Genomic DNA, 18,944 nt, shown 5'->3' on the forward strand with positions numbered 1-18,944 from the left:
CAAATTGATCTATAGATTCAATGCAATACCAATCAAAATTTCAACAACCTACTTTGAAGACTTGGAAAAGCTAGTTATCAAATTTATCTGGAAGAGAAAGAGACCTTGAATAGCTAAAAATAGCCAACAAAGAAGAACAAAGTGGGAGGATTAACACTTCCCAATTTTAAACCTTATTATAAAGCCACAATAGTCAAAACAGTATGGTACAGTACAAAGATACAAGGATTGACCAATGGAATCGAATTGAGATTGTGGAAAGACCACCAAATCTATGGTCAACGATCTTTGATAAGGCCCCCAAATCCACCGAACTGGGGCAAAATAGTCTTTTAATTAAATAGGCATGGGAGAACTAGATATAAATAGCCAAAAGAATGAAAGAGGACCCTTATCTTACACACTATATAAAAATTAACTCAAAGTGGGTCAAAAAACTAAATATAAGAACCAGTACCATAAAACTCCTAGAAGAAAATATAGATAAACATCTCTAAGACCTAGTAATAGGAGGGGGCCTCTTAAACTTTAACACCCAAGGTACAAGTAATGAAAGAAAAAAATAGATGGGAATTTCTCAAAATCAAATGCTTCTATACCTTAAGACTTTGCCAAAAAGATGAAGAGGCAGCTAACTCAATGGGAGAAAATATTTGGAAACCGCATATTGGATAAAGGTTTGATATCCTGTCTACATAAAGAAATCATACAGCTCAACAACAAGAGAACAAACAACCCAATTATAAAATGAGCTAAGGATATGAATAGACATTTTTCTGAAGAGGAAATACAAATGACTAAAAAACACATGAAGAGGGCAGTGCAACAGTGGTGCAGTGGCAGAATTCTCGCTGCCATGTCATAGACTCAGGTTTGTTTCCTGGTGACTACCCATGCCAAAAACAAAAAACAAAACAAAAAACATGAAGAGATGATCACTTTCATTAGCTCTAAAATGCAGATGAAAACTAAAATGAGCTACAATCTCATACCTACAAGAATGGCTGCTATTACACGAACAGGAAACTATAAATGTTGGAGACGATGTGGAGAAATTGGAACCCACTTATGCACTGCTAGTGGGAATGTATAAATGATACAGCCCCTATTGAAGACAGTGTGGAGATTCCTTAGAAAACTAGATATCGATTTGCCCTATAATCCAGCTATACCACTACTTGGCATATACCCAGAAGAGCTGAAAGCAGTGAAACAAACAGACATTTACACAACAATGTTCATAGCAGCAGTATTCACAATTGGCAAAAGAGGAAAACAATCCAAGTGTCCATCAATAGATGAGTGGATAAACAAAATGTGGTATAGACATATGATGGAATATTACGCAGCTGTAAGATGAAATGATGTCTGGAAGCATATGACAACATGGATGCCCTTGAGGACGTAATGCTAAGTGAAATAAGAGGGACACAAAAGGATAAATACTGTATGATTTTGCTTTTATGGCCCTGGGAAATGTAGACTCAGAGGCTTATGATATAGAATATAGGGGGCATAGAGATACATAGAAGCTGGAGATGGATGAGCCATTAGATAATGAGGTTGAATTTAAACATAAGGGAATGGATAGATGAGAAGGCAGTTCATTAGTGGATCTATAAGTAATATTGCCATATTGAAGGTGAACATGATTGAAATGGATTGTATAGATCCATGTATCCCACTGATTAACACTAGAAATACAAATAAGTTATTACATGAACTACTTCAAAGGTTTGAATCTTGTACAAAGCATAAATAATATCAGGGAATGGGAGGAAACTGCTATTGCATGCTACTATTGCACACTGCTGTTGCACTATTGATATCTTTCTGTTAAACAGGAAGACAGCAATACCAGGGGTAAATAATTGGGGGGGGGGGACAACAAGAGTTAAAGGGAGGTTTGGATTTTCTATTCAGTGAGGGTGTGTTTTATCAGTTATTTTTCTCTTGGGAGCAATGAAAATTATCATAAATTGGGAGTGTTGATTTTACAACTAAGTGAGGATAATGTGAGACATGGATTGTTGACTTTCAACATTATAAATGATGCCCAGTAGATGGAGGTTGCTGAAGGATACACTGACTGAGAAGTAGAATGGCAAACTATGGTATATTCATATGATCGAATATTGTGTGGCTACAGAAAGGAACGAATTCATAATGCATGCAATGAGATGAATGAACCTGGAGACATCATGTGATGCATAATAAGCTAGAAACAAATAACAAATATTTTATGGGATCTTTTAGAAAATAATTTTAAGAAAATTGGCATCTAGACTGTAATGTCTTATAGTAATCACATTTAGTCTGGAGCTGTAATTGCTATTCCTAGCTTTTGAGATAATGTGCTATATATGCATAACCTCATATTTCCTTGGAACATTGGGTACCTATGTGACATCTAAGACTCAGAGGAGAGGTTCTGCAGGTCTGAAAGTCAGCATTGCTACATACAACAACTGATAAGGAAACTGAAAAAGAGATCAGTCTTCAATTAGAGATAAGAACAAAGCTGATCAGGTCAGGACTAAGGTAAATCACAAAACAAGGGTGTTTTATTTTGTAAGCTGCCAGAATGCAATATACCAGAAACGGAAAGTCTTTTACAAAGAGAATTTATTAAGTTGCAAGTTTATAATTCTAAGGCCATAGAAATGTCCAAACTAAGGCATCCAGGGAAAGCTACCTTAACCCCAATATGCCAGGACCAGCACGACTCAGTGTCAGGACTGAAGGGAGGCAACAGGGAATTAAGAAAGAAAGACAAGAGACAAAGATATAGTTAAAGCTGGGACCAGGTGGGACTCTGAGATCTGGTGGAGACTCAAAGACCCCAAGAGGTTCAGCACTGTTTATTTTATAGGGCTGCAAGGTAAAGAAAGTAACAAAAGTGTAACTAAAGATGGGGGAAGGAGGAAGCAGGGGCTGAACCATCTGCTTCTCTGTGCCCAGGTAAGTCAAAAGTTACACATTTCCCAAGGCCTCCTTCTGTCCCAGACTCAATCAGCTTTGCAACACTTTAGTCTTTTCAGGACATCAGGTGCCTATTCCCACAGAGACAGCTTTGCTATATCTCTGCAGTGAGCATGTGACTTCTGTCTCATCTGCGACCGACATCTCCCCCTGTTTTATTTTTTAAATGCAGCTCAAAGGTGTTTAATTGGAGGATTTGGATTTGATTTTGGAGGAGTCAGATTCTGACTGAAATGATAAGAAACCAGATTAGTAGCAAAAGGATTATAGCCCTTAAATACCAAGCTGAGTATTTTAGAATATTTAGAGGATTAAAGCCTTGTAATTCACTCAATATGTCTCAAGCCACCATAGCAGGATCAACAGCTTCAATCATGACTCTTTTGCATGCTTAGAATTTCTTCATGTAATTGTTTTAAATTTAAACTGATATTATGGTGGCTCCAAACTCCCTGCAAATGCTTTTGAACTTCAGGCCAGTTCCATAATGACTGATTATACAGAATTGATGTCACGCATATGTACTGATAATTAGCGTGGCATAGCAACTTTGTCTGAATTTTAAACGTTCTGGGACTGCAGCCTCTAAAGCATTAAGCTTGACTTCTAATTTAATATCTATTTTTTCTTGCTCTTGCTAGGCAACAGAAGTGTTTTGAGCTAGGTTATTAACAAAATGGTCATTTTGTATACTTTGAGAAAGAGCAACTGCAGAAGTGCTTAGGGTCTGGTCTCTCCAGGACAGGAAAAATCCGAAATTCGGTGGTATCTTCACCTGCATCTTGAGCCCCAAGAATGCTTTTTTGTAGGGGATAAGGTGACTCAGAGGAAGGGGTTTTAGATTCAAAGGTCACTTTCCTGCTGCTAGGAGCCCCACTAGTAGCAGTACTCAAATGAATGTCTTGCAAAGCTGAATTTAGATAGTTCTCCTCCTCTTCCTCAGGGTCAAAATGATACATTTCTGTTCCTGCTCCCTCCTGTAATTTTATTTTGTCACCCCCATCTGATGGTTTATGCAGGGTTGGTTTCTCAGAACTGGGAGGGGGGGTTCTATAGAAGCATAGCTCTTTGAGGATAGTTTAAGACTGTCATATCCATGTTGTTTCTTTTACATTTTTCTCACAACTTGACTCTGCTGTCTCAGTTTTTGGAAACCGGCCACTTTGTGGCCAGGATCAATATATTCCTGAATTAAGGGCCACATGGAAAAGGTATAAATGGGTATTTTATCTGGACCCTCTGCTGTGTAGTGGTCTCTTAGCCATTTTCCCACCTTGACCCAGGTCTCCAGATTGACCATTTCTTCCTCAGGAAACCAAGGGCAAGTTTCTTGAACAAAATCTAAAAAGGTATTAAGCTGGCTTCTCTTAACACTTCCTCCTCTAGCCTTAAGCATAGTCTTTAACATACTAACATAGAATTCCCATTCCTTTGAACCAAAATATTCCATGATTATTACACCAAGTTATACTTTTATGTATAAGATGACTCCCAGGGATGAATCCTGGCCTAGCACCATGGGATCAACAATTCCATCCCGACCAAAAGGGGGAAAAGAAGTGTAACTGATAAAGTTTCAGTGGCAGAGAGTTCAAATAGAGTCAAGAGGCTACTCTGGAGGTTGCTCCTAGGCAAGCTTCAGTTAGACCTTGCTACCTATCATAACCTGCCAAACCCCAATCAGGACCATTCCAGCCAATCCTAAAGAACACCTAGGGCAATATATAAGATTCCACAAGGGTTCCATGCACTAGTGTAACTGTCCAGAAACCTACAATCTCCAGATGGGTCCCTGGACCAGATGAGTCCTGAAACCTAGAGGGCCAACCTTTCCAGAACATCAGCTCTAGTTCCATCTTCCTACCCCATATTATTGACAGACCCTTCCAATATGAAAAAATTAGAATCACCATAGCCCAAACACCCCTAAAGGGAAGGATAGAAAGATCAAAGGTGATGGTGGAGTTGTACAGGGAAGGTAGGATTTAACAAAATGAACATGATTACTAAATCATTAAATTGATATCTCTTTTAGTCTCCAGTATCTTAGAGCACCTATGAAGTAAAAACCTAAAATTGTGGAATTGTAGCCCATGCCAAACTCTGAAATATGTTCTACAACTAATTGTGGTGGTGTGCTTCAAAATTTATAGCTTTTTTTGTATATATGTTATTTTTCACAAAAAAAAGGAGAAAAAGTCGATTGTGATGACAAAAAAAATATTTAAGCCCTCTAGCCTCCTGTATTCTGGAGCAGCTAGAAGAAAAAACGTGAGAGGATTGTATGGTAGCCCATGACAAACTCTGGGATCTGTCCTGTAACCACTTGTTGAAGAGTGCTTTGAAAACTGTTGCTTTTGTATTTCTTTGCTTTGTATATATGTTACACTATACAATAAAAAAAGTTTAAAAAAATAAATAAGAAAAAAAAAGTATGTTCAGTGATCAGACCACTCCCCAACCTCACCAGGACCCAGACCCCACTGCTGCCTGCCAGGTGAGTGGGGAATGAGTAACTATAACTGAGAGAGAAAGTAACAGTTAATTACCTCAATTTACCAACCTCTTCCTCCTGTTCTTCCCTAGATGCTCCATGTATTCTACTGGACTCCAGAGTTTTGAAATGGTTGATTCAGACAGTTCCTCCCTGTTTAACAGTGGTTCTAGTAGAGGAAATAATTTCTGGAGCTTTCTACTCTGCCATCTTCCAACCCGCAAGCATGTGATTTTTTTTTTTTTTTTACATGGGCAGGCACCAGGAATCGAACCTGGGTCCTCGGGCATGGCAGGTAAGCACTCTTACCTGCTGAGCCACCGTGGCCCTCCCACAAGCATGTGATTTTAATTGAACATATTAATCTCTTGGAAAACATTTGTACAAGTCTATTAGATTCTTCTCTTAGTATTTGCCTTTTAAAGCATGTTATTTTATTGCTGATTAATAGTTTCCAACTGATATTGTGCCAGTTTGAATCCATTGTGAACCCCAGAAAAGACATATCCTTTAATCCTCATTCAGTATTGCTGGGTGGAACCTTTCTGATTGTTTCCATGGCGATGTGATCCACCCAATTGTGGGTGGTAACTTTTGATTAGATGGATTCCATGGAGATGTGTCTCCACCCATTAAAGATGGGGTTGCTTACTGGAGCCCTTTAAGAGGGAACCATTTTGGAAAAAGCTTGAGAGCCACCAGAAGCAACAGAACCAACAGAATGGACAGAGCCTCGGGGAATCCGTTGGAGAAGCCTTATGAAATGAGGAGAGAAAGCTAGCAGACATACCCACATGCCCTCCCAGCTGAGACAGAAACCCTGAAATTTATTGGCTCTTTCTTTGGAGTTAAGGTATCTTTCCACTGGTGCCTTAATTTGGACATTTTCACAACCTTAGAACTGTAAACTTGCAACTTAATAAATTCCCCTTCTTTAAAGCTGTTCCATTTCTGGTATAGTGCAGCTTTCAAACCAGAACAAAGTTTAGGTGGAAGCATCTCAATTGCACAGCAAAATGGCTTTGAAATTTGGAAATTTCCTTTGGACTTGCATAGAATTCTGACAAAAGCCACTGGTAAAGTAGTTTGGGCTTGGGCTTGCAACATATATTCAGTGCAAATATGTGTGGTTATAAAGATCTTCCTTCTTAAAAAACTTTTAAACAGCATAGTAAGTGTAGGAAGAAGTTTAACATTATAATGATTCAACTAATGTTAGTTTTATTAAATGAATATGCCACAATATAAGTTTCATTTATAAGCACTCTTTGCTTTGTAATTTTAGGTTCAATTCATTAAGAAGCATTATCAAACACACAGCAAAATCTCATTTCCACAGCTATTCAGTTTTTGATAATAGTGGTTGAAAGAGATTCTTATTGATAAAAAGTAATTCAATTTCTTCCCTGAGTTCAAAAAATCATGAAAAAAGCTTTACCATTATGCAGCCATAGCATTACTGTCTGGTAAGGCAAGTCAAACTATTCAGCTTATATTTCTGACAAAAATTCACAGATCTACAATTGTTAAGTTCACTAGTGTGGATGAAGCTCCCCATTAATACTACTGATTAAATAACACATGGATTCAAATATTTTCTGCAGTGTAACTGCTGAGAAATAATACAATGAAAAAGCATATGTGTTAAATACTTTACATTTTTGTAAGTTTTATATATTTGTTCACTAACCTTTGTTCTCCTCCCCACAGATTTTTATCACTATCAACTGTCACACATCTTAGCAGTTTCTATTTCAGGTAGTGCTAAATTACTGTTATTTCTAATTCTACAAATTACTGTCCCCTGTAGTGGTTCCATGCAGACTATTCCTAGAGGCTAAGTATTCAGTTACTTTAAACTTAGCATCAACTTCTCAGATAAATAACAACCTAGCAATATAAATAGCATCCATCAACTTGTGAAACTGCAGGATAAACACTTCAGAGCCTAGTCATTCAATTATTCACCCAGTGTGTATTGAGCACCTACTATGTGTCAAGAATTGTGTTAAGGGCTAGGGACTCATAGGTATATAAGGCCCATGGCTTGCCCTAGTTTCTGGTACAGAGAGGAAGATAGACACGGAAGACAAATGACAGAAGGTGGCAAATGCTAAATCGGGATGAGCATAAACTGTTATTGGAGCATGGAAGATAGAATGATTAGCTAGGCTGAGAGGAGGATGGAAGTGGGTTGATGCCTGGGAAGGTACTCAAGAGAAGGCATTTCCTCTGGGTTCTAAAGGATCACGAGGAGTTTAATTGGCAATGAAGAAGGGGACAGAGGGTGGTCACTGCAGGTAAAGGACAGTGGAAGAGATGGGTGTGTGTATGTGCATTTTGCCGGGAATGAAGTTGCAGGGGTGTGAGGCAGAGTGGAAGTGCTTTGAAAGCAGACTGGGGCTATGAATACCACACTAAGGAGTTGGCCCTTTAAGTCTTCTGCCTCCCAAACACACACAAATTCTGCTTTCTACCACATTCCCTTCCCCACTTGCCTAGCTCGTGGCCTTTCCATACGCTCCACGTCTTATCCAAAATGATCAAATTTATTCATTAAACCATGCATTTATTCACATAGCAAGTGTTTTAGTCTGCAAAGTTTGCCTAAATGCAATATACCAGAAATGAGCTGGCTTTTCAAAATGGGAATTTATTAGTTTACAAACTTACACTTTGGAGGCTGTGAAACTGTCCAAGTCAAGGCATCATCAAGGTGATGCTTTCTTCCCAAAGATTGGCTGCCTATTTTTCTGGACATCTCTGTCACGTGGCAGCTTCTGCTGGTCTCTTCTTTGTCTTCTGGGTTTCTTTGCTTCCCCCTTCTGGCTTCCATGGCTTCCTCTCTGTTTCTGTGGCTTTCTCTCTCAGTTTCTGTATCTTTTTCTCTGAGTTCCATTCTCTTATAAAGGTTTCCAGTAAGAGGATTGCGACTCACAATGAGGTGGGTCACATCTTAAGTTAAGATGCTATTCACCAAAATATCCTCCTTATAATAAGTCCACACCCACAGGAATGGATTAATTTTAAAAACATACTTTTATGGAGTCCATAAAACCGCCAAACCATCCTACCAAGTTTACTTATTTCCTTCTATGTACTGATGCCATGACTCCTTATAATGCTTATTAGTATCTGTTGCCTGTTTAACATACAAAAAATGAAAGATAGCATAACAGTTGATAGTCTGCATTTCTGAGTGCTTCCCCTATCATTCCTGTGCCCTTCTCAGGGGTTAGCTAAGCCCTCTGGAAGCTGGGCCCTCCCAGCTGCATACAGTGTTGGTGTTAGACATATTTTGCAAAGACTCTAGTTCAGTCAATCATTTTCTCTCCAGTTGCCTCCTCCGCTTATAGGCAGGACTAAAACACAACAGGACAAATGTTGTCATCAAGAAATCTCTGACAAAGAAGTGTGCACCTGGAGTCTGTTCTTTGAGCGGGGAGATGGGAGTGAGTACTGGGCTTGCCATGGAGGAAACTGTTGTTAGAGAGGGAAGAGGACCACAAAGGAGATGGTTTCTTGCAGCAGCATTAGGTCAGCTGCCCAGGTAGTTGGAGTTGGCTCAGGTCCCTGGGAGGGAGAACAGGTTGGCACCAGCAAACAAAGGAGAAAGTAAACTGCTGAGTGTCTGCCCCCTGGAAATACCTGAAGCAATACCAAGGAAGGATCTCCTTCCAGTTTCACAGTTACACTCTCCTCACAGCAAAGTGTGTGAGCCAGAATACATGGGACAGTGTACATGCCTCAGTCATCTCTGGATTTGAGATGGGGTGGGAAAGTGCAAACCCACCCAAGAGGTCACACTTATTATCTGCTTTAGTTTGTTAAAGCTGCTGGAATGGAAGAAATGGAACAGCTTTTAAAAAGTAATTTATTAAGTTGCAAATTTATAGTTCTAGAATCATTAAAATGTCCTGAGTAAGGCATCCAGATAAAGATACCTTGATTCAAGAAAAGCTGATATGTCTGGAATGCCTCTGTCAGCCAGGAAGGCACATGGTGATTTCTGCTAGCTTTCTCTCCTGGCTTCTCACTCATAAGGATTACCCGGGGGGAAATTTCCTTCTGCATCTCCAAAGGTCTCTGGCTGTGTGGGCTCTGTCAGCACTAAAGCTTTTTCCCAAATGGTTCCCTCTTAAAGGATTCCAATAAACAACCCCATCTTGAATGGGTGGAGACTCATCTCCATGGAAACCATCTAATGAAAAGTTACCACCTACAGTTGGGTGTGTCCCATCTCCATGGAAACAATAAAAAAGATTCTGCCCAGCAATATTGAATGAGATTTAAAGGACATGGCTTTTCTGGGGTACACAACAGCTTCAAACTGGCACACTATCTTTGGTGGACAGGCGATACGTGTCCTCCATCACCAGCCATCCCACCCATGACTTTTGGTCTCCTCCAAGTCAGGAAGTTGGCACAACCGAGGGATTTAGATTTCCTTCAGAAAAGGTGCGCTCATTCCCCACCCCACTCCTCTCTCAGTCAACAGAAGTGGCCATGTTCTTTCCCTTTTGCAGTCTTGTCACCAGGGCTAGAGTGAGACAGGGGGAGAGACCCAAGGCCACAACCTGAAGAGGTTACCATTTAATGTTGGGATGTCAGGGAACACCCCTGGAATACCAATACAAAGCTCTTTACAGCCTGGCTCAAACTGACAGCCTCTGGGAAGCCTTTCTTTCTGTATCTGCCACCCCTTCTCTCAAGCTGTCCTCAATTGCAGTGATATGTATGCACATGGTTTAGCTCCTCTATGAAAGCATAGGCCCCTTAGGGGAAACATCCCAGGCCTTCCTCAAGTTTGTAACATCCACAGTGCCTATCACAGGGCTTTTACCATCAATGGTGTTTCTTTTTTACCTGCCTGGGGCTTAAACATTTAAAAGAGAGCCTTCAAATTCCCTTCTTTCCTTCTTTCTTTTCTTCCTTCTTTCCTTCCTTCCTTCCTTCCTTCCTTCCTTCCTTCCTCCCTCCCTCCCTCCCTCCCTCCCTCCCTCCCTCCCTCCCTCCCTCCCATCCATCCATCCATCCATCCATCCATCCATCCATCCATCCATCCATCCATCCATCCATCCATCCATCCTTCCTTCCTTCCTTCCTTCCTTCCATCCTTCCAATCACAAAGATCTTTGAAAGTGGAAGAAGGAATCAAAAGAGAAAAACAGAGAGACAGCAGCATGAGAAAGACTCAGCCCAGTGTTGCTGACTTTGAAGGTGGAGGATGGAGGCTATAAGTCAAGGAATGCAGACTGCCTGTAGAAAGTGGAAGAGACAAGGAAATTATCTAGAGCCACCAGAAAGGAATGCAGCTTTGCCAGACCTCGAACTTTGCCTGGTGAGACCAATTTTGTACCTCTGACCCTCCAGACCTGCACGAATATAAATTTGTATTGTTTTAAGCCACTGAGTTTGCGATAATTTGTACAGCATCAATAGAAAACAAAAACACACTCCCTTGTAAGTCACCCCACTCTCTTTCTACTCTTATCTATCATACCCACTGGACAAAATCCCAATCCTAGTTGAAGCAAACTGTATTCCTTTTCCTTGACTGTAACTGAAGCAGCTAAAAATGTTGAACATTGGCTGACTGGGTTTACTACAAATTTGTGATCAGAAGCACACTTGAGACTGCCTGGCAACCTCACTTTTAAGCATCCCATAGTCTGACTGCCACATCTTATCTTTCGAGTTTGCTCCCCCTGTTCTTCTTATAATTCTCAGTGACCACCATGTGCTCAAAGCCATGGCTCAATTTTCTAGTCTCATATTCCTTGATTTTTCAGCAGTATAAGGTCCACATTATTCTTCTTGAAACTGTCTCCTTTCTGGACTTTTGTGGCACCCAAATCTTCTGGCTTTCTTCCTCTCGCTTTGACTGCTGTCTCCCTGATTCCCCCAAATTAGTGTCTCTGAGCTCTGTTCTAGGATCTCACCTCTCTGCACTCTCTTCCCCTCAGTGATCTGATCCTTTTCTATGGCCTTAAATATAACCCAATGATGATAATTACTGAATGGATACTGCTGTCCCAAACCTCTCCTATGGGCTACGTTACCATAATAAACTCTTCTCGACATCTCTACCTGAATAGCTCATAGATATCTCTAGCTTGAAATGGCCAAAATGTAATTTCAGATTTGCTCCTCCTCCAAACTTATTCTTCCTCTTGCCTTCTCCATCCTAGGAAATAGCACCCATCCAGTTGCTCTAATCAGAAACCTGGTAGCCTTCTTTAATTCCTCCTCAAATAAATCTCATATGACAATTTTACCCCCTAAATTTCTCTCAAGCCTGTTCATTTCTTAGCTTTTCAACTGCTGCCATCCTAACTGTTACCATCATCATATGTAACTTCACCATGCAATAGCGAATTGTGGTTCTTTTCCTGTATGAGATCTTGCATGATCTGGTCTCTGCCTGCCACAGTATCTAGAATATGTGCTCTTTCCAGCACATGCAGTTTCATCTGCCAGAACATTCCCTTTTAAGATAATGCCATTTGTTCTCTACCAAAGGGTATTCAGCTGAGGTGTAGGGTTGGATAAAATCTAGCTCTCAATCTGCTTGCCAAGCTGTGTGTCCTGGTACAGGGCACAATCATCTGGAGAAGTAACTTCTCTATCTTGACCCCAAAGTGCCAATGCACACTTAATACAATTCAGGAATGTGTGTGTCTGGGGAGAAGGTATTTTTCTCTTTTGAAAAGAAGAAAGCCCATGGGCTGGCAGAGACCGTGCATGCTGGTTTGAAACTGTTCTGTACCCCAGAAAAGACATACTTTTTAATCCTCTTTTAATATTGCTGGGTGGGATCTTTTTCATTAAAGATTGTTTCCATGGAGATGTGACTCACCCAATTGTGGGTGGGACCTTTTGATTAGTTGGTTTCATGGAGATGTGTCTCCACCCATTCAAGGTGCAGTTGCTTACTGGTGTCCTTTAAGAGGGAATCATTTTGGAAAAAGCTTCAGAGACAACAGGAGACCCAGATATTTGGAGATGAAGACAGAAAATGCCCCTTGATAAGCCTTGTGAAATGAGAGGCCTGGAGAGAAAGCTAGCAGATGTCCACAGGGGTGTCCAGAAGCCAAAAACCCCAGCAGATGCCAGCCATGTGCCTTCCCAGCTGACAGAGGTGTTCCAAATGGCATCAGCTTTTCTTAAGTAAAGGTAACTTCTTGTTGTGCCTTAATTTAGAACTGTAAATTTGCAACTAAATAAATTCCCTTTTTAAAAACTTCCATTTCTGGTATATCGCATTGCAGCTCATTTAGTTTTAGCAAACTAAAACACCCGGCTTCAACTCTTCCCATGGGGCTTCTTGTTTTTCAAGTCTCAGCTTTAATGTCACTTCCTCAAAGGATCATTCCTTGACCTCAGTCATTTTCTGTCTCAGCACCATGATTGTTTGCCTCATAGCACTTCTCACCTGCAACTGTTTATCTCCCTCACTGTAAACTCCATGAGAACAGAGACCATGTTTGTCTTATACACTGCTGTCTTCCCAACACCTAATACAGAATCACCCACTGAAAAGGAGAAGTTGATGAAAAGGAATGAAACCCCTGAGGAGAGAATGCAAAAAGAGCAAAGAGAATCTAGGTTAGCTCCTTGCCCAGGTACCCCGTTGCCATCCTCTTTGACATCAGAAAAAGTCTCATGTGAGAGGGCAAGTGCAAGTTTTGACAGAAGTTCTCAAATGCTAATCAAATTCCGTGGTCTTTTTGTTGTGTTTTAAATAACATAGTCACCCTTCTCCAGCACCTGATGGTTCTAATTCAGTAGGTGTGGGTACGTCTGGCAGACACTCTCAGTGCACTATCTACAGACCCCCACTAGGTGGAGCAGTGTGACTTTGTTGTAGCATAGAGATCCACCTTTGCTGGGGGCTAAGACAAAAATTGCAATAGGATATTTGTTATTGCAACTCTGATTTCAGATCTTCTCATTCTAGGTAGTCCCGGCAGTACCTCCAGGAAAGTTCTAGTCCTGGTTTCTTTTCCTTGTCCTTCTAAGTTCACAATAAGAGGAAATCTACCCAAAGGTCCCTCCACCTCTCCCAACCTGCTGCCCCACCTCCACCCCACCAAAGCTCTACCAGCATCCTTTTACCTCCCATACTTTATTTTCTTTCTCTTCTCTTTTATCTCTTTATTCTGTATTCCTTTTCTTTATCTGGAAAACTTTCTGTGTCTCAGTTACTTTGTCTATAAAATGAGGAAAAGGAGACTATTTTGGGGAGGATCAGCAGAGACGCTACATGTCAAATTGCATTAATATAATTTGTCAGGTAGTATCTTCATAGAGCCTCCCAACAATGCTACTCTGATCCACAGAGCAATTATACAAACTCTGTTAAAGCAAGTACAGTTTTATTAATGCCTATTTTCAAGAATATGTATTGTATAAAATGAATTATGCTTGAGTAGTATTTGGAGAGAAGATCCACACACCACCTCCCCTCCTACTTCTGTCTTTTGCTATCCTTCATCAACCAGCCTCTGAGTGGACTGTAAGGGAAATGGGGCAGAAGAGGTAACAGGAAGAGGATTCTTCAAGGGCTTTGTCAGCCTGCAGTGCCTTGAAACCAGCAGCTGGAATCCTTCCTCAGGGCTGTCATTGCACAGAGCTGCAGGGATCCCTCCAAGACAAAGGTGCAGGTCCATTAACCATGATGGTACAGGGCTGGGAAAAAACCTGGCAAGGTATTATCTGAACAGACTCCAGTTCAATGAAATGAGATTTTCCTCTTCCTCTGTTTTCCAAGTTGTTAACAGATGAGATTCTCTCTCCTGTCTGTTTATTCAATGGAGTCATTGAATGAGCTATTGTAACCAAAGGAAATTTAAAGGCAGCCCCCTGGGCTGTTTGGCTGGACTAGTTCAGGAAGCCTTATGCTGGTAACAAAGACAAGCTCCTCAGCTGTGAGGCCGCAGCTCCATACTCTGGGTTGATTTAGCTTCATAAGACCACTTGGCACTTCTTGGCAGCAAATGGCCTCACCAAGCCACTGACCTGCAGAACATTCTGGCAGTTAAAAGGGCACACTAATATTGGGCTGTTCTAAGAACCTGCAGAGGTTCCCACTCAGGCGTCTACAGTGACTGGCAGCTGGATGGGGGTGGGGAGAGATGGATGAAGGGCAGAAAGGGAAATGTAACAGCCCAGAGCCTATTTGAAATGCACTCAGGGTACAGTCTCTTTGAAGGAATATAGCAGGGAAGGGTTTTGCAAAGAGAAATGCTTTTGTTCTGTGAGCAATATGCAGTTATTTATCTGGCTAGTAAAGCTTAGGATTTTACCCATCACATTTTCTTACCTTTGAATCTAACTCTACCAGGCTGATTCTATGATTTCTCCTACTCTTTGAAAGACGCTTCAGCTTCAGAGAAAAAAGGACAGGGAAGCTTTCTCCAGAGAATTTATTTAAATTCCAGACTGCTGTGAATATAAAGAGGTGTATATCAGACTCAGGCTAAACCGTCTGGATTTAAATCCTAGCTCTGCCATTAGTAGCTGTGTAATCATATGTAGTTATTTAGCCTCACTCTGCTCCAGTTTTTTTTTTAATCAAAAATGGAGATAATAATAGTATTTACTTCATAGGCTTGTTTTATTAAATGAGTTAATATATGTAAAAACTTAGAACAGAAACTGGCACCATGACTAATGTATACATTAGCGCTTAATTCCTGCCGTCACATAGTTGGGGAGATAATGTTCATATATTAAAAGGTAAATAATAGTACATACCACCTCTTAACACTAGATCCTAAACAGTGTTAGGCCCTAGGATATGGTAGTGAATCAATCTTGGTATAACCTGAAAGTGTCGAAGAAGCAGGACAAACCATAAGGGCATGGATTCAGAGCTGTGAGAAAGTCCTTTGGGGTGGAGTGGTGAGAGATGGCTTCATGGAAGAGGCAGGACTTGCCCAGAAACAGGCAAGGGGTTGGGTAAATGAAGGCAAGAAAAAGAGAACTTAGAGGCAGAAATGCCTATGGGAAGATAGGGGTGGGGGTATAACCGAGAAATCAGGATTTAAGAGATGATTTTGATTACTGAATCATATATAGATATTCCTTTTTGCTTTCTGGTAAACAGGAGGAAAGCCTTGAAATCTCTAAATTGTAATCCAGCTGCCTTGATCTCTGATAATGATTGCATAGCCTTTATCTTCTGTCTCTGTGATTGTAAAAAGTTTGTGACTAACCTTCATTTGTACCCAGTTATCCAGGTTTTCAACTTTAGAGTCTTGTAATCATTAAGACAGCCCCTAATATTTATTAATGAAGGGTCTTGGGTCTGCCCAGAACTAACCCACCCCAAGTCCAAAGTTACTTTGATGACCGAGACTGGATCTAACCAAAGTGGATGCACCAGGCATGTACAGCGGCTTAGATTTTAACCTGCAAGTCACCTATACCTCATTCCACCATTTTTTTCATACATTCTGTGACTTAAGCATGTAATCAATCTGCTCATGCTCAATAATCAGATCACCTGTAATTACATCATCTGAGGCCACTTACTTATTATCCTAAACCCTGTCCATCTTTTCTCTAATAAGCCTATCAGAATTACTGAAGTTCAGGAGACAGATTTTGGGCCACTAGGCCATCTGCTCTCCTACTATACATCTAGTTTCTCTCTTGAAACCCTGGGGTCTCAAGAATTGGTTATTGAGAGCATAAGGCAAAAGAATCCATGGCCAGGCAGGTATGGTGGCTCAACAGGCAGGGTTCTCACCTGCCATGCTGGAAACCTGTGTTTGATTCCTGGTGCCTGCCCATGCAAAAAAATAAATAAAACGAAAAAATCCCCAGCCTTTGGTAACAGGGTGAGGTGGGGTTGGTCCGGATCCCATTTGAAATGTGCTTAAGGAAGCCCCCTGCACAGGCCCTTCTGGTAAAATAGCAATCTGAGAAAGAGAAAAGTATCTCCTGACACCCAGGAGCTGAGGCAGTACTATCAGCTAGGCCTTGGTCTTGCTGTAAGCTGGTCTGGCTGTCATAGCAACGCCGAACTAGGTCTTAATGTTCTGTTAAAGATAAACAATGTCACAGAACATCAATATTGAACAAGGCAGCTCTGTGATTATGATGTTCCAGACAAGAACAAGACATCTCCATAATGTCTGAACCCAGACAAAATGTGAACTTTGTTCAAACCACAGAAATGGCTAAGCATCCCCCTCTTCTGGCTAATACGAGTGACTGCTACTTGTTTTTTTGTTTGTTTTTTTTCCTTTATTAGAGAAGTTGGGGAGTTTATAGGACAATCATGCATCTAAAGCAGGATTCCCATACACTATCCCATCATCAACAGCTTGTATTGGTGTGGAGCATTTGTTACAATTGATGAGAGTACAATTTTATAATTATACTATTAGCAAATGTCCGTGGTGTAGTATAGGGTTCACTGTTTGTGTACTGTTCTTCCATAGATTTCTAAAAAGTATTTATTCGGTTACCATATGTGCTGGTTTGAATCTGTGGTGGACCCCAGAAAAGCCAAGTCCTTTCATCCTCATTCAGTATTGCTGGGTGGGAGCTTTTTGATTGTTTCCAGGGAGATGTGACCCACCCAATTGTGGGTGGTAACTTTTGATTACGTGGTTTCCATGGAGATGTGTCTCCACCCACATTCAAGATGGGGTTGCTTACTGGAGCCTTTTAAGAGGGAACCGTTTTGAAAAAAATCTTTAGAGCCACCAAAACCAACAGAACCCATGCAGCCAGAGACCTTTAGAGATGAAGAAGGAAAACACCCCTAGGGGGAGCTTCATGAAACAAGAAGCCAGGAGAGAAGGCTAGCAGAGTTTGCCATGTGCCCTTCCAGCTGAGAGAGAAACCACAAATTTCATCAGCCTTTCTTGAGTGAAGGTGACCTCTTGTTGATGCCTTAATTTGGACATTTTCATGGCCTTTGAACTGTAAACTTGCAAAGTAATAAGTTCTCTCTTTTAAAAGCCATTCTGTTCCTGGTATATCTCATTCTGGCAGTTTGCAAATGAGAACACCATATATACAATCTAATATTTCCTTTTAATTGTATTCAGATATATATATTTCAATGCTGTTAGTTGCATTGACAATGTTGTGCTACCATCACCACCTTCCATTATGAAAACATTTCCATATTTTAAAATAGGAACACTGTACATTGTAAGCCTTAACTTCCCATTCCCTATTCCCCCCTGGTAACCTATATCCTAGATTCTGACTCTATGAGTTAGCTTATTCCAATTGTTTCAAATCAATGATATCATACAATATTTGTCCTTTTGTGTCTGGCTTATTTCACCCAACAGGACATCTTCACGGTTCATCCATGTTGTCATGTGTTATCAAGACTTCATTGCTTTTTACAGCTGAATAAAATTTCATCGTATGTATATGCCACATTTTATTTATCCATTCATTAATTGATGAACACTTGAGTTGCTTCCATCTTTTGGCAATTGTAAATAATGCTGTTATGGACATCAATGTGAAAATATCTTTTTTGAATCCCTGCTTTCACTGAGGTATATACCTATAGGTGGCATTGCCAGGATATAGCATAGTTTTATGCTTACCTTTCTGAGGAATTGCCACACTGTGTTCCACAGCAGCTATGACATTGTATATTCCCAAAAGAAATGAATGAGTGTTCCTATTACTTCAAATCCTCTCCAACATTTACTTTCTATTTTTTAAAAGTGGCCATTCTAATGAGTGTGAAATGGTATCTCATTGAAGTTTTGATTTACATTTCCTAGATGACTAATCATGTCAAGCAACTTTTTGTGTGCTTTCTGGCTCTTTGTATATCTCGTTTGGAGAGATGTCTATTCATGTATTTTGCCCAATTTTAAATTGGGTTATTTGTCCTTTTGTTGTCAAGATGAAGGATTTCTTTATATATTCTGGATATTAAACCTTTATTGGATATGTGGTTTACAATTATTTCACCCATTGTGTAGGTTATCCTTTTACTTTCATTAAAAGTCCTCTAATTTTGATGAAGTTCAGTTTATCTACTTTATCTTTTTTTGCTTGTGCTTTGGGTGTAAAGTCTAAGAAATCATTGCCTAACACAAGGTTCTGAAGATGCTTCCCTATGCTTTCTCCCAGGAGTTTGATAGTTCTCTTATATTAAGGTCTTTGATCCATTTTAGTACATTTTTGTACATGTTGTGAGGTAGGGGTCCTACTTCCTTTCTTCAGATGGAGATCCAGTTTTCCCAGCACCATTTGTTGAAGAGATTGTTCTTTCCCAATTGAGTGTCTTTGACCCTATCAAAAATCAGTTGGCCATAAATGTGATGGTTGGTTCCTGAGCTTTCAATTAAATTCCGTTGTTCTATATGTCTGTCCTTGTGCCAATCAGTACTTTGCTGTTTTGATCATTGTGGCTCTGTAATAAATTTTAAGATCGGAAACTGTGAGTTCTCCAACTTCACCCTCCTTTTTCAAG

The 18,944-nt window shown here is 40.4% G+C and overlaps 1 long non-coding RNA gene across 1 annotated transcript in view; it reads left to right on the plus strand.

Annotated features, from left to right (window-relative positions):
* The window catches only part of LOC143670420 (uncharacterized), a 38,751-nt gene that overhangs the window by 8,274 nt on the left and 11,533 nt on the right, over nucleotides 1-18,944 (plus strand). Inside the window, exon 2 of the long non-coding RNA XR_013169355.1 lies at nucleotides 5,735-5,771. This is a non-coding gene — a long non-coding RNA (uncharacterized LOC143670420). The remainder of the gene's footprint in view (nucleotides 1-5,734; nucleotides 5,772-18,944) is intronic.

Source organism: Tamandua tetradactyla, chromosome X (assembly GCF_023851605.1).
Source record: "Tamandua tetradactyla isolate mTamTet1 chromosome X, mTamTet1.pri, whole genome shotgun sequence".
In the NCBI taxonomy this organism is placed as follows: Eukaryota; Metazoa; Chordata; class Mammalia; order Pilosa; family Myrmecophagidae; genus Tamandua; species Tamandua tetradactyla.